This window comes from Ambystoma mexicanum, chromosome 4q, assembly GCF_040938575.1.
Source record: "Ambystoma mexicanum isolate Mex_15411 chromosome 4q, UKY_AmexF1_1, whole genome shotgun sequence".
Classification (NCBI taxonomy): Eukaryota; Metazoa; Chordata; class Amphibia; order Caudata; family Ambystomatidae; genus Ambystoma; species Ambystoma mexicanum.
The window spans coordinates 442,676,267-442,694,836 of NC_090928.1; the positions used below are offsets into that span (position 1 = coordinate 442,676,267).

Below are 18,570 nucleotides of genomic sequence, written 5' to 3' on the forward strand. Positions count from 1 at the left end.
GCCGGTCCCATGGTTGCTTATGTTGGTCCCATTGCAACCTCTGTGTACCTATCTAATGGTCTTTATACATTTAAGACGAACTAACTATATCGCGAGGAGTATTGTTGGATCTCCAGCTCCCTCACACTTATTGGGATGATGGTGCACTAACAAAGGATGCAGTCACACGTTTCCTCATTTTGTTATGGATGTCCTTCATGTTTCTGTTATACAACATTTAACAAGGGTTACCTGATTGAAAAAGTGTTGTAGGAAATGTTTTGTTCATTATTGCTTACGTGCATACTTGGAGTAATGCCTATCGTTATGGACTGGTTTGAATACTTCCAAAGGTATAATGGTGCACACACTGTTTTGTAACACACTTTGTATTCGCTAGCTGAAACATTTTGTGAATTTACAAAGCTTTGTGGCTTACTTCTCAGATTTTGGTACCCACAACCCTACTTATGCTATGTACTGTGTATACAATGATTTGATGATCTGTGATGGGGATGAAACATGGATACTGCCTTGGGTTTCGGTGAATGTTAGGGATGGGTGGCAGTCTGCTGCTGGTACTTCCCCAGACAAGTCAGTTATGATTCTTATGACTCAGACTATATATATGTTGTATGTCAGTTGCTTGCTGTCCTTACTTCGTCCTGTCACTGGCGGCATGCTTCATGTTGGTCAAGAAACTTCACCAAATGTTTTGGATTGGTTAATTTAATTATCCCATTATTGCTTAGGGTTTTGTGTTCCAGAATACATGAGCACTGCTGAAATATCTTGTGATTCTCATAGGATGGGCTAACACCTATGCTTCAACTGATATACAATTCAACCCTGTTTGCCTGCTGGGTCTTTAGTTATGCATTAATAGTTTTTGGAAATACTTACATATGTCTGTTGCACCAATTCCAAAAGCAATTATTTTGATTACTCTTAGTATTGATTATTGAGCTGTGATGGGTGACATGGGTTATGTGTGTAATGTGTGGATATTAATTGTACTATCCGGGGGTCCATGGTTTCGAGCTAAAGGAAGGGACATTTAGTTAATATTATGTTCGCGCAAAATGTGGTTGCGCCCGTAGGTATGGGCAAGCCACTTAACTACCAAACCATGTGATTTCTTCTGAGGATTTATGCAGTGCAGGCCACTTAACAGCCTATTCACCCTGGTTGGCCCTTTGTGCTTTGTAGGAAGACCTACACTGCTGGGGGATACTTTACTTTTCTTGGTTGTTTGGGATAGCGATCTGTTAGCAGTAATGTAAATCAAAATGTAGGTTGGGGTTCGCTGTGACCCATATAGGGATTGTTAGTTCTTGTTTATATTTCGATTTTTGGTTAAGCTTTGTCACTTGTCATGGGTGGTAGGAGGGATTGAATGAAACTGTTATAATGAGGGCATGGGTTATTGGGGGGTATAGTTAGTAATAGTTTTAGTTGTGTAAATAATAGAACTTTTGTTGAGCCTGACTTTCGTCAGACTCCTTTCAACCGAAACTATTACATGTTTTTGTGTAGTGTCTTTGTGTTGTTCTTTGTTGGGGAAGATATGATACTTTGCGCTTTAGCTTTGTATGTTGCCATAAACATAATGTGTCTACATTTTCTACCAGATGAGATCAATCCTAACACAATTGTGGTGTACTGAAGTTAGAGTTTGAAAGCTTGGGTATGTAAGATTGTATGGGGCTGTTAACTTTAGTTACGTGAAATGTGAAAGGTTTGAATTGCCCTGTAAAAAGAAAGAAAGTATTGTCCAAGCTTTGGAGGGAAAGAATTGATGTGATTTGTTTTACAGGAAACACATTTAGCAGAATGTGCTGGGAGTCTCCTTGATGACTCAAAATACTCAAAAATATGGCTAAATTGTTATTCCTCCAAATCAAGAGGTGTAGGGATTTTAATTCGGATAGGTTTGGGTGTATGTGTAGATAAAGTAGCTATGGATGGTGAGGGTCGTATCATTTTAGTCGATTTGAAATACGAAGGCAAACTCATCACCATAGGCTCTATTTATGGCCCATGTGTTGGTGCGGGGAGCTTTTTTGAATCCCTAACCAACTGTTACGCGATATGGGGGGGCAGTTGGTGATCTTAGGAGGTGATTTCAATTGCATCTTGGATTATAAAATGGATAGATCCTCAACATGCTCTTTTACTGGACAGAAATCAAGCAAAGAATTTTGTGAGTTCATGGAGGTATTCGATTTGGTTGATACTTGGCGATATTTACATCAGGGACAGAAGAGTTTCTAATTTCACTCCCCGTTTTACAATTCTTTTTCTAGAATAGACTGCTTGTCTCTGATAAGCTAGCTGATGTCATGACCACTGTCAAGGGCCACAAGTTGTGCCGCAAGCAAGCTCCTACAATAGCCCTAAGGGCCTTAAAACATATGCAAAACGGCTCCTGGCACCAGGCTCATATGCGGTAAGGAAGATACTTATAAGGTGGGCTTTCAATTGTAAACATGGGACGTTAAATCTAACATGGAGACAACCGCATAGCTCAGTTCTTTGAACCAAGCCATGCAGTCTAGTGTTTTGGGTGTGGCTCGGCCTGGAACTGCTTTACCTGGTACTACTTTACGTGGGCTATGTAAGCCACACCCAGACTGCAGAACACGCTTTGCGTTATTCTGCAACTAGCAGCGTGACGCTCACCGTGTCCAGCTCCTGGTATTTAGCATCTTCCAGTAGTCCTGCAAGAACAAGAACACGTTTACTCTGCCTTACCTGAGAAGTCTTGATCGAGCATTCTGCATCTCAATCATCCCTCTTTGCAGACCGCAACATGAACCTGTGGAAACACGGAGAAGAAGAAACATCACTCACCTGTGAGTACTAGTTAAGGAATTCCTGTAATCCGCTACCGCAGCTCCCGCTTGAACATCCCTACCTGCAATAATAAGAATGGGAAATATTTGAAAATGCGAGCGGTTCCAGAACATCGAACTTCATAATTCTTACCTGAATTCCATCGTGCTACGCCGTGTTTCCATCCGAGACACCACAGCAAACTCCTGGAAAGGAAAGGGAGAAATATTCAGGTTTGCTTTCAACATTTAATAAACGCACAGCGCTTACTTACCTTAACGGATTCCTGGTGCCAGTTTTCACCATGCTCTCATCCACTCCTAGCATCACGGCGGCCTGTGAGGAGAAGAAAAACACAGGTTAGCCTTAAAAAACAATTAAGAAGCCGCGCTTAGCGCCTTCTCTTAACCAAAAGTGTTTCTTCATCCGGCACGGCAGCATCAGGACCTTTACACCCGAAAAGGAAGGAGATAAGACATTAACCACTATCCATTCTATAACAAAGAAACAAGATTGCCTACCAGCAGACTCAGGGTCACAGCAGGCCTGGGCCAGAAAGAAGGCGAACTGCACCAGTGAAGCAACTCAGGCAGACCGCCAACGACTGCCAAGCACCCCTGCACGAGAGAAGCAGGACAGATAGCTCACTCTACAAATAATTAAGGTGAGAAAGACTCAGTAAGAGGGGGATCGGTCAGAGGGGGGGTGGGAGATCCGCCCAGTGGAGACAGTTTTCACAAAATCTCTGCTCCTGTATTGCAGATTCATTATTCCGCATAGAGCAACTGTGCATCTAGGGTTCCAGACCTCAGAGCCTTCCAGACGCCCCCAGGGATATCAGGTGAGCGTAACAGCTGAAACTGTGGTTGAGGTAAATATTTGTTACTTGAAGCAGCGATATTGGGAAGGAGGAGACTGTGGGGGCAGATTACTGGCAAATAAATTGAGAGGTTTCTCAGAAAGATCTTTTGTTCAAAAAATTGATAATGGTCTGGGTGGTATGGCGGTTAGAAGGGAAGAGCTAAGTGAATGTTTTCACTCTTTTTATGCCAATTTGTATGCTGAGGACCGTATTCCATTAGAAACTGAACTAGCTGAGTTCTTTGGTAAGATTGATGTTCCTTGCCTCTCCAGTGATGGTAAAGTTTCACTAGATGCTCCAATTTCCGTTGCAGAAGTTCTACAGGCTGTCAAAGGGTTATAGGTTGGTAAATCTCCAGGTCTAGATGAACTGCCTGTTGAATTTTATCAGTCATTTGATGATCAGTTGGTACCAGAACTGTGCGATCTTTATAATCGGTTCCTAATGGAAGGTATTTTATGTCCCTCGATGAAGGAAGCCATTGTTACAGTGATCCTCATGTCAGGACGAGATACAGCTAAGTTTCGTAATTACCGTCCTATATCACTCCTCAATGTGGATGTGAAGATTTTTACAAAAATACTGGCCAACAGATTGGATAAGTATATAGGTGACCTAAGTGATAGAAAGCAAGTAGGATTTATGAAACAACGCTATGGCTATGATAATATCAGAACTCTTCTAGATGTTTTGAATTTGGCAAATTCAGAAGCTGAAGGGTTGTTGCTTGAGAAGGCTTTTGACAGTGTAAATTGGACTTTTTTAAATTACATGTTGGTGAAAATGGGTTTTGGCCCCTTATTTATTTATGCTGTTGGAGCGCTACAGTTGAATATTGGTGCAAGGGTTTGGGTGAATGGGGACTTATCAGCTTCTTTTAAGCTATTCAGAGGCACACGACAGGGATGTCCATTGTCACCTTATCTCTTTAATTTGGCATTGGAGCCTTTCCTGATTTATATTCAACGAGTTAAAGTCTTTCAGGCTTCAGGGTATGGGAGAATGAAATGAAAGTACTGGCCTATGCAGATGATGTCCCGATCATTCTTGATAATCCAGAGGAAGGAGGCTCAATTTTTCAGAACATAATTGAAGAGGTGGGTATGCTTTCGGGTTACAAAATTAACTGGGAGAAAACAGTAGTATTTCCAGTTAGAGATACTCCTAGACGTAATCAATTGATGGCTTGGGACTGTAAATGGGAGAATAGGAATGCGAAGTATTTAGGGCTATATCTCACATTGCCACGAAGGAGGCTGTAATTTTGCTGATATTGGGTAGTGGGCAAGGATTATACATATATAGTGAGGCTTCCATCTGGCACAATCCAGGATTACGGATTAATAATAACATTTTATTTTGGAGGAGTTGGATTAACAGAGGTATATTGTTAATGGGAGACATCTGGTGTGAGGGAGGAATACCAACCTTTGAATATTTGAGGGGGAAATGTGGTTTACACAAGAGGGAATTGAGGAGATATAAATTGTTGGAGGCTTTGATATCTGAGAGACAGCAAATGCTGGATGTACCATTGATGCAGAGGCCTCAAAGTTGTGATTTCTTTAAGATTATTCCACATACAATGTGAAGTTTTTTAAAGCTCTTCCCATTGGAGAGTCAATCACTAGCGTAATGGGGTACATTGGGACTTAATTGGTCTGAAGAACTGGGCAGGGTTATCTCAATGACGGAATGGGAGAATCTGTGCAAAGTTCCTATTAAGGCAAAAATTGGGCTGAATCTGCGCTACATTCAACAAAGGATTTTGAGCGCCTGTTTTGGACTCTGATTAAGATGAGTAGGTTGGGATTGAGTGACAGTGATAAATACTGGGGATGACCGAAAGAAAAGGGCACCTTGCTACATATGCTGTGGAATTGTACCAAAGTGACGGGTTTTTGGAATGATGTTTTGGATAGGATTGACATGATATGGAATATTGTATTTCCAAGGAATCCATTAGCTGTGCTTTTGAAGTCTCCAAATTGTGGTTGACACCTTGATCATATGACACTGTGTTGGGTTAACAAAGTTCTTTTGGTTGCTACCAGACAAATATTAAGAGTTTGGAAAAGCAGGAAAAAAACGTGTGTTGAGGAATGGCTAGTAAATGTACAACCTCTTTCAAGCTTTGAGAAGATAACATTTTGGTTAACTGCCTAGAGAGGATGCCTACAAGGAACAATGGGGACCTTTAATGAATTTAATGAATAATATTTTGCCAGAGTGTATACGATATTGTTTAAGGTAGAATGGGTTTTGTTATGGGTGTTGGTGTTTGTCGTGTCGTGTGTTTATGTCAGATTAATGTATAATTCTAATGATATATAATCAGTTTGTTATTTATTGATCAGGTGATCTACTGATATCTTGTTGATTCCTTTATTGTTGAATTTGTTCATCTTTGTCCTTAAACTGATATTTGTCTTATGCGCTGAATTTTTTACTTTTGTATTGCTTCGTTGATATGTTACTGTTGTTGAAAATCTAAATAAAGTGTACCAAAAAAAAAGAATTATAGTCAGAGAAACATTGTGATTCACTTTCAATTTAATACTAAGATTTTGACATCCTTCCAATGAAGGAATATGGCTACTCCACCTCCTTTGCGACCAAAATGATCAGGCCTATATATTGTATATCCTTCTGGAGTAGTGTTGTTAGCAGATATCTGAGTTGGATGGGATGGTAGCTCTGTGGCAACGCGCGGGTCTTGGAAGCAAGACCGCGCTGAGCAAACTTTGGTTCGAATCCCGGACCTGCACTGCAAAAACAAACAAAAAAACGAGCGCGTTATAAATAACCTACCCATCCACAATGAAACTAGCGCCTAGATACATACGGGTTATGTGCGCTGTGAATAGCTGTGAATAAATGCAAAATAAATGTTTCATGGAACCATGTTTTTGTTATGGGAAACATGTCTGGTTTATGTGTGGAGATATAATCACAGATTTCAAGGTCATGTGAGCAAGCAGACCATGCCAATGGTATATAAGGCGCTATATAAATGCAAAATAACATAACATAACATGTATTAAGAAGGCAGATAGTGCAGAATGCTGCAACCTGGCTGGAAAGGATGTGCCTCAGAGTCTCAGAGCTCAACCAATCTGGGGACTGCCTGTAATCTCTGCTCTGGATTACATATATGACGGTATCCTTGCTTCGTAAATTGTAATCTTGAAAGGTTTTCTGTTTTTTGCTTGATAGCGGATTAGCACCTAAAATTACAATTTCTAGTATTTTTTTTTTTTTATTATTTGTGACACAGTCAATCTATGACTGCGTCACAACCGTATGGACCGGACGACACTTTAAGGTACTGTTACGCTTGCACACCTTCTTGGTAGTACGCCATGCGCAGCCAACTACTTATGTAGCATAACTCCCTCTGGGCGCGCTATTTCTCCCAGCTACATTGAACCCTAGTTTGCATCAATGCACCAGCCAATTGTTGTGCTAATGCTTGCTATTCCGTTGCTCCTTCAACTAATATAAAATTAGTCAATCTGTAATATATATACCTGTATGTACCTCAGCGCCGCAATTCTTGTCGCCCTCGGCCGCGACCAAATCTCTACTGTGTCTCATTTACCTCATCTCTCACTGTGCCGGTTTTCGCATGTACACGCCCCTGTTGCACATGTACTCTGCTAACCTCAACTGTCTGTATTTATCGTGCCCTAATGTCTGAATGCTACGTTGACCATTGCACATTCCGCCGACTCTACCTAGTCAATATGTATTATTCTCTACTGCCTTACTGTTAGGATTGTCACCCTTGCGCAAGCATATCACCTATGACTTTCAATGCACAGGTACTGTACTTCTAGCAGTCGGTCGCCACCTCAACCACCTTACTCCTGCATTATCAGGCATTGATGAGCCGATTGTTTCCCGCTTAAGCTTTGTCATCGTCCCTTAACGATCGTTGTGTTTGCCACGTTAGCCATGTCGCATTTTGTACCTGATAGCCTACATAAGTTTTACGTAATATGCCTATTGGTCGGTTACCATACCCGTATTAGCACTCTCCCCGGGACACTCATTATGTATTAGCCTGGTCATCGCTTCTCTAGAGGTCGGTCGCCACTTTGCACCGTTAAATACATGCAATGCCAGCCTTTGCTGCTCCTTGCAATGCTCATTGTGGTCACAGTGCACTCTGATGTGTATGCCATACCTGTTAACCAAATAATATCATATTGACCTTGCCTGCGTAGCCTGTGGCTACGGTACTCCACTTTGCTCACTCTCACTGCGCTGCCTTAGGCCGCCCTTGCTAGTTGCCACACCTGTGCACCAGCCTCTCCTGCAACCCAATAGTGGTTGACACGCGTCGCAGTTTACCTACCTCTATCCACCCTGGCCTCACTCTATCATACGTTGAGCATTTTAAAATGTATAGGACTAGTGAGACAAAGCAGCACCTACTACTCCCAGATGCTAGTAATCTCAAGCTTACATACCTACCTCTGTTATATACGGGCACGTACTTACTGATCACCATGCAGATCCTAACGTAGGTCTCTGCTCTGCACCTCTGCCACACAGCTTAATGTGCTACCCTCACCATCTTACAATATAGCATCTTCCTACAAACTCCCACTCTCATCCATCAAGACGGATCCCAATCCTTACTTAAATGAGCCAGCACTCTGGCTTCGACACTTCGCAACCAAACCTACCCCTAGCCAACCTGCCCTACTCTATCCAGAAATTCGAGGCTTGGCTCGCGTCTGCGCCATACACCTCGCCAACAATCCCCAACAACCTATAATTTATCTACCCCCTCCACCTATAACAACACTATGCTGAACACAAACATAACAACCCCAACTGATACATCTCTATCACTCCCACCCCAGGCTATTTGCACTTCCTTATGCACACATCTGCCTTACCACCCCTTGCCCCTTCAACGCAGTCTACCATGTCCACTGTCAGTCAGAAATAGCTTCCAGATGTCTTCACTGGTCTTACCACCATGACAATCATGTGACAGTCTATACCTCCAGCGCTAGCAAGAACAAAACCATAGTCCACCCGATTCCCATGGTTGATAATACCTCCCATTTGCCTAATGACGCCGAGGTTGCTAATATTATTGGTGCGCTCATCAACGCACGTTCTATCCCAGCTGACGCCCTAGATATTGCTGATTACATCATCACAGAAAACCTGGACTTTCTTGGGATCACTGAAACGTGGTTGCATGCGGCCTCTGGTCCTTGCCTGTCCCTAGCCATACCTGACAACCACTCAATCATCAGGAGTGACAGAGACTCCAGCCAAAACCAAAGGTGGGGGACTTGCCTTCATATTCAAGAGTTCCCTTAACCTCAGAGCTGCCAACAATATTAACCTGGCTTCAGCAGAATCACTGTCTATCAAATTATCAATCTCACCTAACCATACGGCCACAGTACATCTTATCTAGAGGCCCCCAGGTCCCACCTCCTCGTTTGTAAAAGACATCTCATCCACGCTAGCCTCTAGCACTAAGCCTAACTCACAAATTATTATTTTGGGTGACTTTAATCTAGGCTACTAGGATAAGAATGATTCCAAAGCTTCTGACCTTGAAAATGTCCTTGCCGACTTTGGCCTCACTCAACATGTCAGGGAGCCCACACACCTTAAGGGTCGCACTCTAGACTGGGTCTCAGACATCAACTGTGCACTCAACATCACCTCTGTGTCTCCTTGCGCATGGTCTGATCACCACAAAATAGCCTTCTCCATTAATTCCAGCCCACCTACAGTTAAACCTAACCTTGCTCCTCCCGCTTATACACGAAACAAAAAGGACATCACAGTTGAGAAACTACTCCCTCTCATCCTCCCTCTATTGAACTCGGCATCCTCCACCTGCTCGGATCCTACTGCACTAGTTGACGCCTATAACCGCGTCATGTTAAAAGCCCTCAACTCCATCGCCCCCATCAAATTACGTAATCAAAAACCACGGCTCCACCCAAACTCCTGGTTTACACCACACTTGCGTGACCTGCGGAAAAGAAAAAAGGAAAGCCGAGGCTCACTGGAAAAGCTCACCCTCCTTAATCAACAAAAATAACCTCACATTGGCATCCTTGATTTACAAAGAAGCTATCCTTGCTGCGAAAAAGGAAGTGTACAATAAAAGGATCATCCAAGCCCAATCTAACACCAAGTAACTCTTCAAGATCTTCAAGGAACTTGAGTCCCCGGTGGCCCCGCTCGACACGTGTACCCCGGACACTGAGTGGTGTGCCAATATTCAAAAAGCACTGCTCGACAAAATTGCCATGGTACACCCCAAAATCAATGCTAAAAAAAGCCTCCTCTCTGTCTCATCCGGCTACCCCACGTCCAACAAAACTGTCCTGCCCACACACTCCTTCAAACCTTTCTGCTTCTCACCCCTCACCATCAAGGAAGTAGAAAACATAATCACGAAGCTCAAGCCTTCCAACTGTCAAGGTGACGTTTGCCCCGCTCAAATCATAAAGGCAGCTGCTCACGATCTTGCCCCTTTCGTTACGTCGTTCATCTACGCTTCCTTTGAATCGGGAATTGTACCTGAAAACCTAAAAGACGTTTGGGTCATCCCCTTAATCAAAAAACCTAACCTCGACCCCAAAAATCCCTCTAATTATAGGCCCATCATGACTGTGCCTTACCTTCTCAAAATTCTCGACCGAGAAGCCTATCTCCAAATTCAGGCTCACCTTGACAATAACAATCTTTTAGTGCTTTGACAATCCAGATTCCGTCCTAGACACGGTACGGAAACAGCACTAATAGATTTGAAAACTCAAATTGAGGATCTGAAAGACAAGGGCAAGCAGGCACTTCTGCTCCTCCTTGATCTTTCAGCAGCCTTTGATCTGGTCGATCATCAAATCCTCTGCCACCACCTTAAGATTGCTGCTCACTTCTCGGATGCAGCCACATCATGGATCAGCTTATTCTTAGCAAACAGAACCATGAGGCTCTTCTCTTCCATAGCTGAGGCTGACCCTGCCCATGTCCCATGCGAAGTCCCACAAGGTTTGTGCATATCCCCAACACTTTACAACTTCTTCACAAAACCACTCTTTGATATACTCGACTATCTGGGTGTCTCCGACACGAATTACGCAGATGAAACCCAGATACTCATCCCCATCACTGGTGACTATATAACTGACGCCAAAGCTCTCAACACAATATATAATGTCATCCAGGCGTGGATGGCGCATCACAGGCTTTGCCTTAATTATGAAAAAACATAGCTGATCATCCTAGGCACTCAACCCAAACTCACCAAGCTTGACCCCAAATACAACTCCTTTATTATTGATGGGAACGTCATCAAAGTTTCTAACGTCACAAAAACATTGGGAATTTATCTTGACTCCACCTTATCCCTCAGTCGACAAACCAATGCCGTTGTTTCTGCATCATCTTACACTTTTGTAAGCTGATTACAGCTTGTCGCCCTTTTCTGACAACGGGCAACTGTTTGATCCTTGCTAGAACCCTCATCATGTCGAAGATTAATTATTGCAACGCCCTGTACTTAGGGACGAGTCAGAGAAACCTTGACAAACTCCAGGTCACACAGAACAACGCTATAAGGGCAGCTCTCAACATCCCCAGGCCTTCTCACATCTCTCACACTAGACACAATTTACACTGGCTCCCCATCTCTCATTACATTTCCCTCAAAGCACTCGTTCTAACCCACAAGGCCCAGAACAATGCAGCCCCTCCCTATCTATCCACACGCTTCAGACAACACACAGCATCCAGACCACTGAGATCTGCCCAGGCACACACACTGGTGATACCTAGCTTCAAACTATGGACATCAGGGGGCACTAGCTTCCCTGTCCTTGCAGCCAAACTTTGGAACTCCCTTCCCAACGCTCTGAGAAGCGTTCCTCACTGTCAAACCTTCAAAACTAAGCTCTGGCTCTTGGAACAAGATGCATTAGCTTCCTCACAACACTCCCACAGCTTATAACTTCATCACCAACTGGGCCGATCATAGCATGCCCTGATTGAGATTCGATGCCCCAGCTACCTATTATAACGGGAACCGCCATCCGCTATGATGTACACTATGTATGTATGTATGTGAAGAAAGATAATGTTCTACCGTAATTTATCTGCTGGTTCTGTATTACCTCAGCCTCCTCAACTGTTTACCTCACCATGAACATGCTTGAGTTGGCACAATGTAAATTGTATTCCTTATCTATTTTTTTTTGTAACCTGTAACTGTTCTCTGAACATGCATGCTAAGTTAGCACAATGTAATTTTATACTGTACCTATTCTTGTTGTAAATTGTAACTGTCTCTGCTCTCTAAACATGCGCCCAGAAGCCCTTGGGCAAGGTGTGCACTATAAATAAACAAATACAAAATACAAATACTTTTTCCACAAACAGCGAGACACAAGAAAATCATCAATTTACAGAACACACAAAGAGAAGAAAAATGAAACAAAAAAAAGACAAAGAAGAAAAAGGAGAAACGACAAAAACAGTTAATCAAATAATCTTACAACAAATCAATCATAAGATATATCGCTAAAACCAATGACGTTCGTTATCTAATAAAAAATTTGAATTTCATAAAAAAAACACAAGGGACAGGAATAAGGAAATTTCAACATGTTTCTCAGTATACACCTCCACTATATTGATTTAACAACTCGCCATTCCAAATTCATTACAATGTCTATTTCTTTGGGAAGGCGCAGAGTTCATTTTCAAAAGGAATAGACTAGTAAGTCTTCAGGTCTTTAATCAAGTTTTCAATCTCCTTTAAGAATCTCAATAATTCCAGCGCTAAGAAAACCTTATTGCCTTCCCATAATGTTACCCAAAATTCCTCAGCTATCAACCAATTAGAATCATGGACAAATCGCCCGAAGAACTTAATTCTTAAACTCAGGGTACCTGTACATTCCATAAACAGGTGTTTCACTATTTGTTTTCGCCCCGAGTCACAAAGGTCACATATACCTTCACTCTCCACAGCTTGCTTTCTTATCCTGAGGGTCTCTCTTGTTATTACCAAATTCATTCTAAACCTCTGAATGTTAGTTCTCCAGTAATTATTCGGAAATATTGACAAATACTTCAGTAACTCACCTAGAGGTCTATCAAGAAGTAACATATCCACACAACTTTTCATCTTCACAAACAAAGATCATGTTACGATCCAATCACTTTCCACAAACTTTTTCTTCACTTTTACTGGATTTTCAATTAACTCCCTTTCTGTCGCGTTACACAATATGAGCTGCCGCGTGACGTCCTTTTTTAGTGAATATGTCCAGTATCTGATGGTCCGACCATCGTTGGATGCCCTGGTCATCCTTAATAGAGGCAATATGGGCCTGACCCAATTCCTTTTTTATAAGAGTTGCAAGTGTTTTCCCGGGTCTATCAACCTTGCCATATTTACGAGCAGCTTGAGGCCGGCTAAAGTATTGGATCTCATTGGTTGCAAGTGTGTTATATGTTTGGAGTTCATCGGCAATTAGAGCAAGTTTGGCGGGGTCGGCTGCAGTTGAGCCCTCTTGTTCTAGCCTACGAGGTTTAGTTTCAGATCGCTCAAGAGCGGCCCTAATTGTTTTTAGCACACCCGCTTCTCTGGATAAGGACACCCCCCCCAATATACACCTTGAAGGCTTCCCCCCTGATGCCGAGAGGGGTGGCTTGGAGGGTGTTGTGTTCGAAGAAGGATTCGATATCAGCTAGTATATCCGCCTTGAACACAATGTCCCTGAGGGCCGAGGATTTGAAACGCCATGTGTTGAGTGTCAGGACTCTCATATAGTAATCGGGGCATGGTCAGATAGTGTGGGAGTTAGGCTCTGCGCCCCCTCCACCCTGCCCATCGTCTCACTGGATATTAGAAACAAGTCGATTCTGGAGGAGCTGTTGTGCACCGTGGAATAATAGGTATATTCGCGCCATTGAGGGTGCAGTGTCCTCCAGGCGTCACGGATGTCATGCGTTACACGATAGCTGAGTAGCCTCTGTGCAGTCCCGGTCAGGGGTTGTGAGGCAGTACCAGTCCTATCCAGGTCAGTATCTAGTATTAGGTTCATTTCCCCCCCCCCTTCCCCGCCACCCATATAATCTGAACACCCACATAGCCTAGCAGTATGGCAGCCACAGTGTCCACAAATTCAGGGGTGTCCACATTGGGGCCATAAGAATTCACCAGAAGATACTCTCTATTCACTATGGTGCTGTGTAGTATAATATATCTACCATAAGGATCAGTGTAGTTCTTGTGTAGTTTGAATTTGATTGATTTGTGGATCAGTATCAATATGCCTCTGGCTTCAGTGGAGTAAGAGGTGAAGTATCTGTTGGGACCCCATGATGGTGCCATACTACCCGCTAGGCTGCCCTTGGAGTGTGTTTCTTGCAGCATCAATATTTTGCAGCCATGCCTATTGGCAGAGGCCATAATCTTGCGAGCCTTAGTGTGGTTACTTAGCCTCCGGGCATTTCACTTCTCTAGGGTACATCGCAGTTCAGTCGCCGTTACTTGGCTCTGCACTCCGTGCGGACACTTTCGAATCGCTCCAACATGGTGCGCCCCGTCGGTTTGCCTCTGCCTTTTCTGGTATAACTTCCCCAAACTCTCCCTCCCCCCACCCTCACTGCCCGATAACCAGCAGCACCCATTCCCACCCTTGCCCATCCACATCCGACATCCCTCAAAGAGCGGGTGCCAGCTAGCCGAGCCCAACATGGACCGGTCTCCCCTTTGGCCCAACGGGGGCACAGAACAATCAAACATTCCAACATGAGTTTGCAGCTGCAGTGGGGTGCGCCGTTGCCGTGTTGCCAACCAAGCAAAATAAAGATGAATGTTAAGGTACCGCAGGGGTACGTAAGTTCGGCTTTGTAGGTCTAGTGATCATATTGTTTCCCTTGGAGAGCACGCAGGCCAGTGTGCGGAGGTGTTGCACAGCGCTGCGCTACCCAGCAGCCGAGCTGGATAGCGTGGAGCGGTCCCAGAGGCAGACTGCACCGCACAGTTGGGCAGGTGACAAAGATATATTTCGATGGTTCACCGATGCCCCAAAGAGGCCACGGGAGACGGATCAGTCATTGTCCATGTCTACTTGGTTCCCAGGAGGGTTGTTGGGTGGTATCTGTGCCTCAATGAACTTGACCGTCTCCTCGGGGACAGTGAAGTACAGTTTCCTTCTGAATGTGAGCTTCAATCGCACCGGGAAAAACATTGCATAGGGGATTTTCACTCTCGTAGCATTTTCTTGACCCCTAGGAACTGGCGCCTCTCCTGCTGCACCCCTATAGAGAAGTCAGGGAAGATCCTGATTGTCTGGGAGCCCAGGCGTAGTTCCCCTTTTTCACGAGATAAACGTAGGCTAAGTTTTCTGTCCCTGTAATTGAGTATTTTGGCTATGATGGGCCTGGGGAAGTCGCCGGGTGCGGGGCGCGCTAACAGGATTCTGTGGGCACGCTCCACCGTGAAGTAGGGGGAGAGCACAGGATTGTCGAGCAGCTCTTTCAGTAGGACCGACACCGTCAACTCCATGTGGCCCTTGAGGGCATTTTCAGGTACTCCGATTATGCGTATGTTGTTTCTACGGGATCTTGAGTACAAGAGTACCACTGCGTCCTGGTGGGTATGTGGGGCTGATGTGCTATTTGTGGGCCCTCCACAAACGGTTAGGCATTCCAATATTATGTTGCAGGTAGAGAGCGGTGGCCAAGCGCGTCGGGGTGGTGGTGGTGCAAGTGAGAGCCAGCCGGGGAGGCGAGCGGGCCACCCCTGCACCACAACTCGTTTGGATGGGCGTCAGTAGATGTTGTAGGGCTAGTTTGGAGCCATGTGGGCTGCATCAGCAACCGCCACTGCAGGTAGCTGGGCACCGGCCAGTCCCCGAGGTCCAAGGTATGCTTCCATGACGGACAGTGGCCTCTGCCTGTGGGCAGACACTTACGGGATCAGCAGTTGATGAGCCCAATGAAGGAGGCGATGTGGATTGGCTGCAGGGCTATTGGGGCGCAGGGGGACAGTTGGAGGGACGACAGCAGTAAATCATGGGGAGATCCCCAGCACCCACCTCACAGCCGTTAGGGCGGCAGCGCCTGCAGCATGCGCGGCGTCCAACGGCGGTTCTTGAAGGCACCCGCTCACCCCGCGGCTCCAGATCTCCGGTCCCCGGCTCCCTCCACAGCAATTCGGAGAGGCGATGGTGGGCCAGCGGCTCAGTACACAGTTGTTGGCCACGTGCTCCGGCGGTGGCAAGGACCAGGGTAAGTGGATCGCTGGGTCCGCCTGGCGGAGCCCCAGGGATGGCGAGTGTGGAGACGGCTATGGGGAGGCTCCAGCCCACCCAGAGGAGCATTGCACATTGGCGCCCCGAGGGGCCCTGGCGGTGAAGGCGGCAAGCAGGCCGCAAGGCGTAGCACACCCCGCACCCAGGCGCTGTGAACTGGGGGTTGTTCCTGAGCCAGAAGGCTCATGCAGCGCCGCACCTGCAGGCGCGGAAAGGCAGGCAGGCGTCCCTGGCCAGGGGCCGCTTCAAGGTGTGGCACACGGGTCCGGCAGGGCCTAGGACCCAGGACAGCGCTTCCTTATTAAGATAAGTATCAATCGCGACAATCGTGGAATTTGCTCTAATTTGGTAACCTAAATATTTTTTTTTTTTTACTACATGCAGTTTGATGTTGTTGAGATATCACCCAAATATTTTTTTTTACCGGCAACCCTTATTCATTTTTAAAGCCATGACAACAGTTCTTGAGGGATTTATCAGCAGGTCATTTTCTTTACAGTAGTTTGCAAAGCAAGGATCATCTTTTGCAGTCCAATCTCCATACAATCCATCAGCATTATATCGTCCACATAACCTAGAGCACACATCTTTTGGTCTCCCATCCATGGGGGTGCAAATGCCAGACCCATGAGGTAGTTCCACAGGCCTGCCAAAAACAGAATGAACAAACGGGGCACCACTATAGACCCCTGTTTTACGCCTTTTAGTTGTTGCTATTTTTTAGGACTAATCTCCCCCCAAGTTCAAGCGGACCTGGATTGAGGTGACTTCATGCAGATGGATGACTATGGCTAGGAGCCCCTGTGGTATGCCTCATTTCTTCAATTTGCACCATAGCTTACCTCTATTGATGGTATCGAATGCACAAGAGAGATCCATCTATGCCACATACAGACCTGTTTGTTTTACATTGTTAGTAGACAAGATTTTCAATATTGTGCCATTTAGTGATGTAGAAAGACCCCTGCGGAACCCCTTTTGATGTTTCTATATCATATTGGCTTGGACCGCCCAGTCTTCCAAGTCTTTAAGGACCAATCTGGCAAAGATTTTACTGTCCACATCCATTAAAGCTATTGGTCTTTAGTCGGTTGGATTGGATCTCTCACCCTTTTTAAAGATGGGAATGATTATTGCAGTATTCCATGAAGGTGGTGTTTTGCAAGAACTCAGTATGTTAGTAAACAGGGCTAATAGAATAGAATCGAATAGAAAACCACAATCCAGCTGATTTATGTAAGATCTCATTAGTCAGACCATTAGGGCCAGATGTTCTTGATTTCTTTGAGCTGCGGATAAGATACTCTATCTGATTTTTATCCATGGTTAATAGCCACTTCTGACCATTTTCCAACTGACAATCGATTGGATTGGATTCCCCAAATGTAGATTGATAATGTTTTATCCAAGCCAGCTCACTAATACACTAATAAGGAAGAGGCGTTGATTAAATTCCAAACATTTCTGGAATTTGACTCCATTACAGCCCCAACATCTCTTTTCCATCTAAGTCCAATATACCTGCCCTTTGGAGACGAGACCAATTTCGATGTTTATTTCGCATAGATTTTATTTCCCTACATATCATGTTGTAGTCACTTCCTTCCTGTTTAAGCTTACATATAGCGCGGTTTAATTCTCTTTTACGGGCTGCCGTGTCTTGATCATATCTGTGAAGGCATTTTACTAAATTCCCTTCCTTTTAGTTGTGGGTTTTTAGTTTCCCAAAGGGCTTCCACAAATGTAGCTGAAGATATTAGTGGGTGGGTGATATTACTCCTAATGCTATTCCTTTGTTTATCTAATTTGTTATTTAACTGGTCACCGTGCTGCCTAAACCTGTGGACACTATTTCCCCTCTGATTTACCGATAGAACAGTATTATATGTGTCCCAAACTTGTGATGTTTTCTGTAATTCAAAGAATAAGGAGAGATGGATATGGTCACTAGACCCGTTATCCACAGCTTTACACTCCCTACAATTTGCAAAGAGCTGGTCTGACACTAAAAAGTAATCTATAGTAGATGACTTCCCACCACTTCTCCATGTTTTGGCAGCTGGGATGTCACTGTCTATGGACCCATTGACTAGTTGAAGGTTCCAAACTCCAAAGAAATTAGACCACCGACAACCATATCTGATAGAGGTAACCTTCTCACTTGCACAGGCACTGATCCTTAAACAATTAGAGTTTAAATCCCCAGGCAGCAGAATAAATTTATCAGGATATTTTATCGACACAAGTGACAAGAGATCCGCTAGATTGTCCAAGAAGTCAGACAGAATGGAATGGGCAGAGCTCCAGTATAGACTAATTATGATCCATGGAATTTTTAGAAATTAATTTTTTCAAGGTAAGGAAACGATACCCCCACTGCAAGAATCCCTTTCCTACTGATTGGCAGCTGTTCGAGCGAGGATATGCGCGAGTTCCATATCATGATCATCATACCACCAGATGGTCTTCCCTTGGGAGCATTTTGAGCCCCTTGATGAATTGTCATGAAACCGTTGAGAAATCATTTTTCCATGAGCCACGTCTCCTGTAAGAGGACGACATCATGGGTCTCAAAGA

General features: G+C 44.5%; 1 protein-coding gene across 1 annotated transcript in view; it reads left to right on the forward strand.

Annotated features, from left to right (window-relative positions):
- Positions 1-18,570, forward strand: part of USP34 (ubiquitin specific peptidase 34) — a 3,618,222-nt gene that overhangs the window by 3,442,594 nt on the left and 157,058 nt on the right. The gene's annotated exons all lie outside the window — the stretch shown is intronic.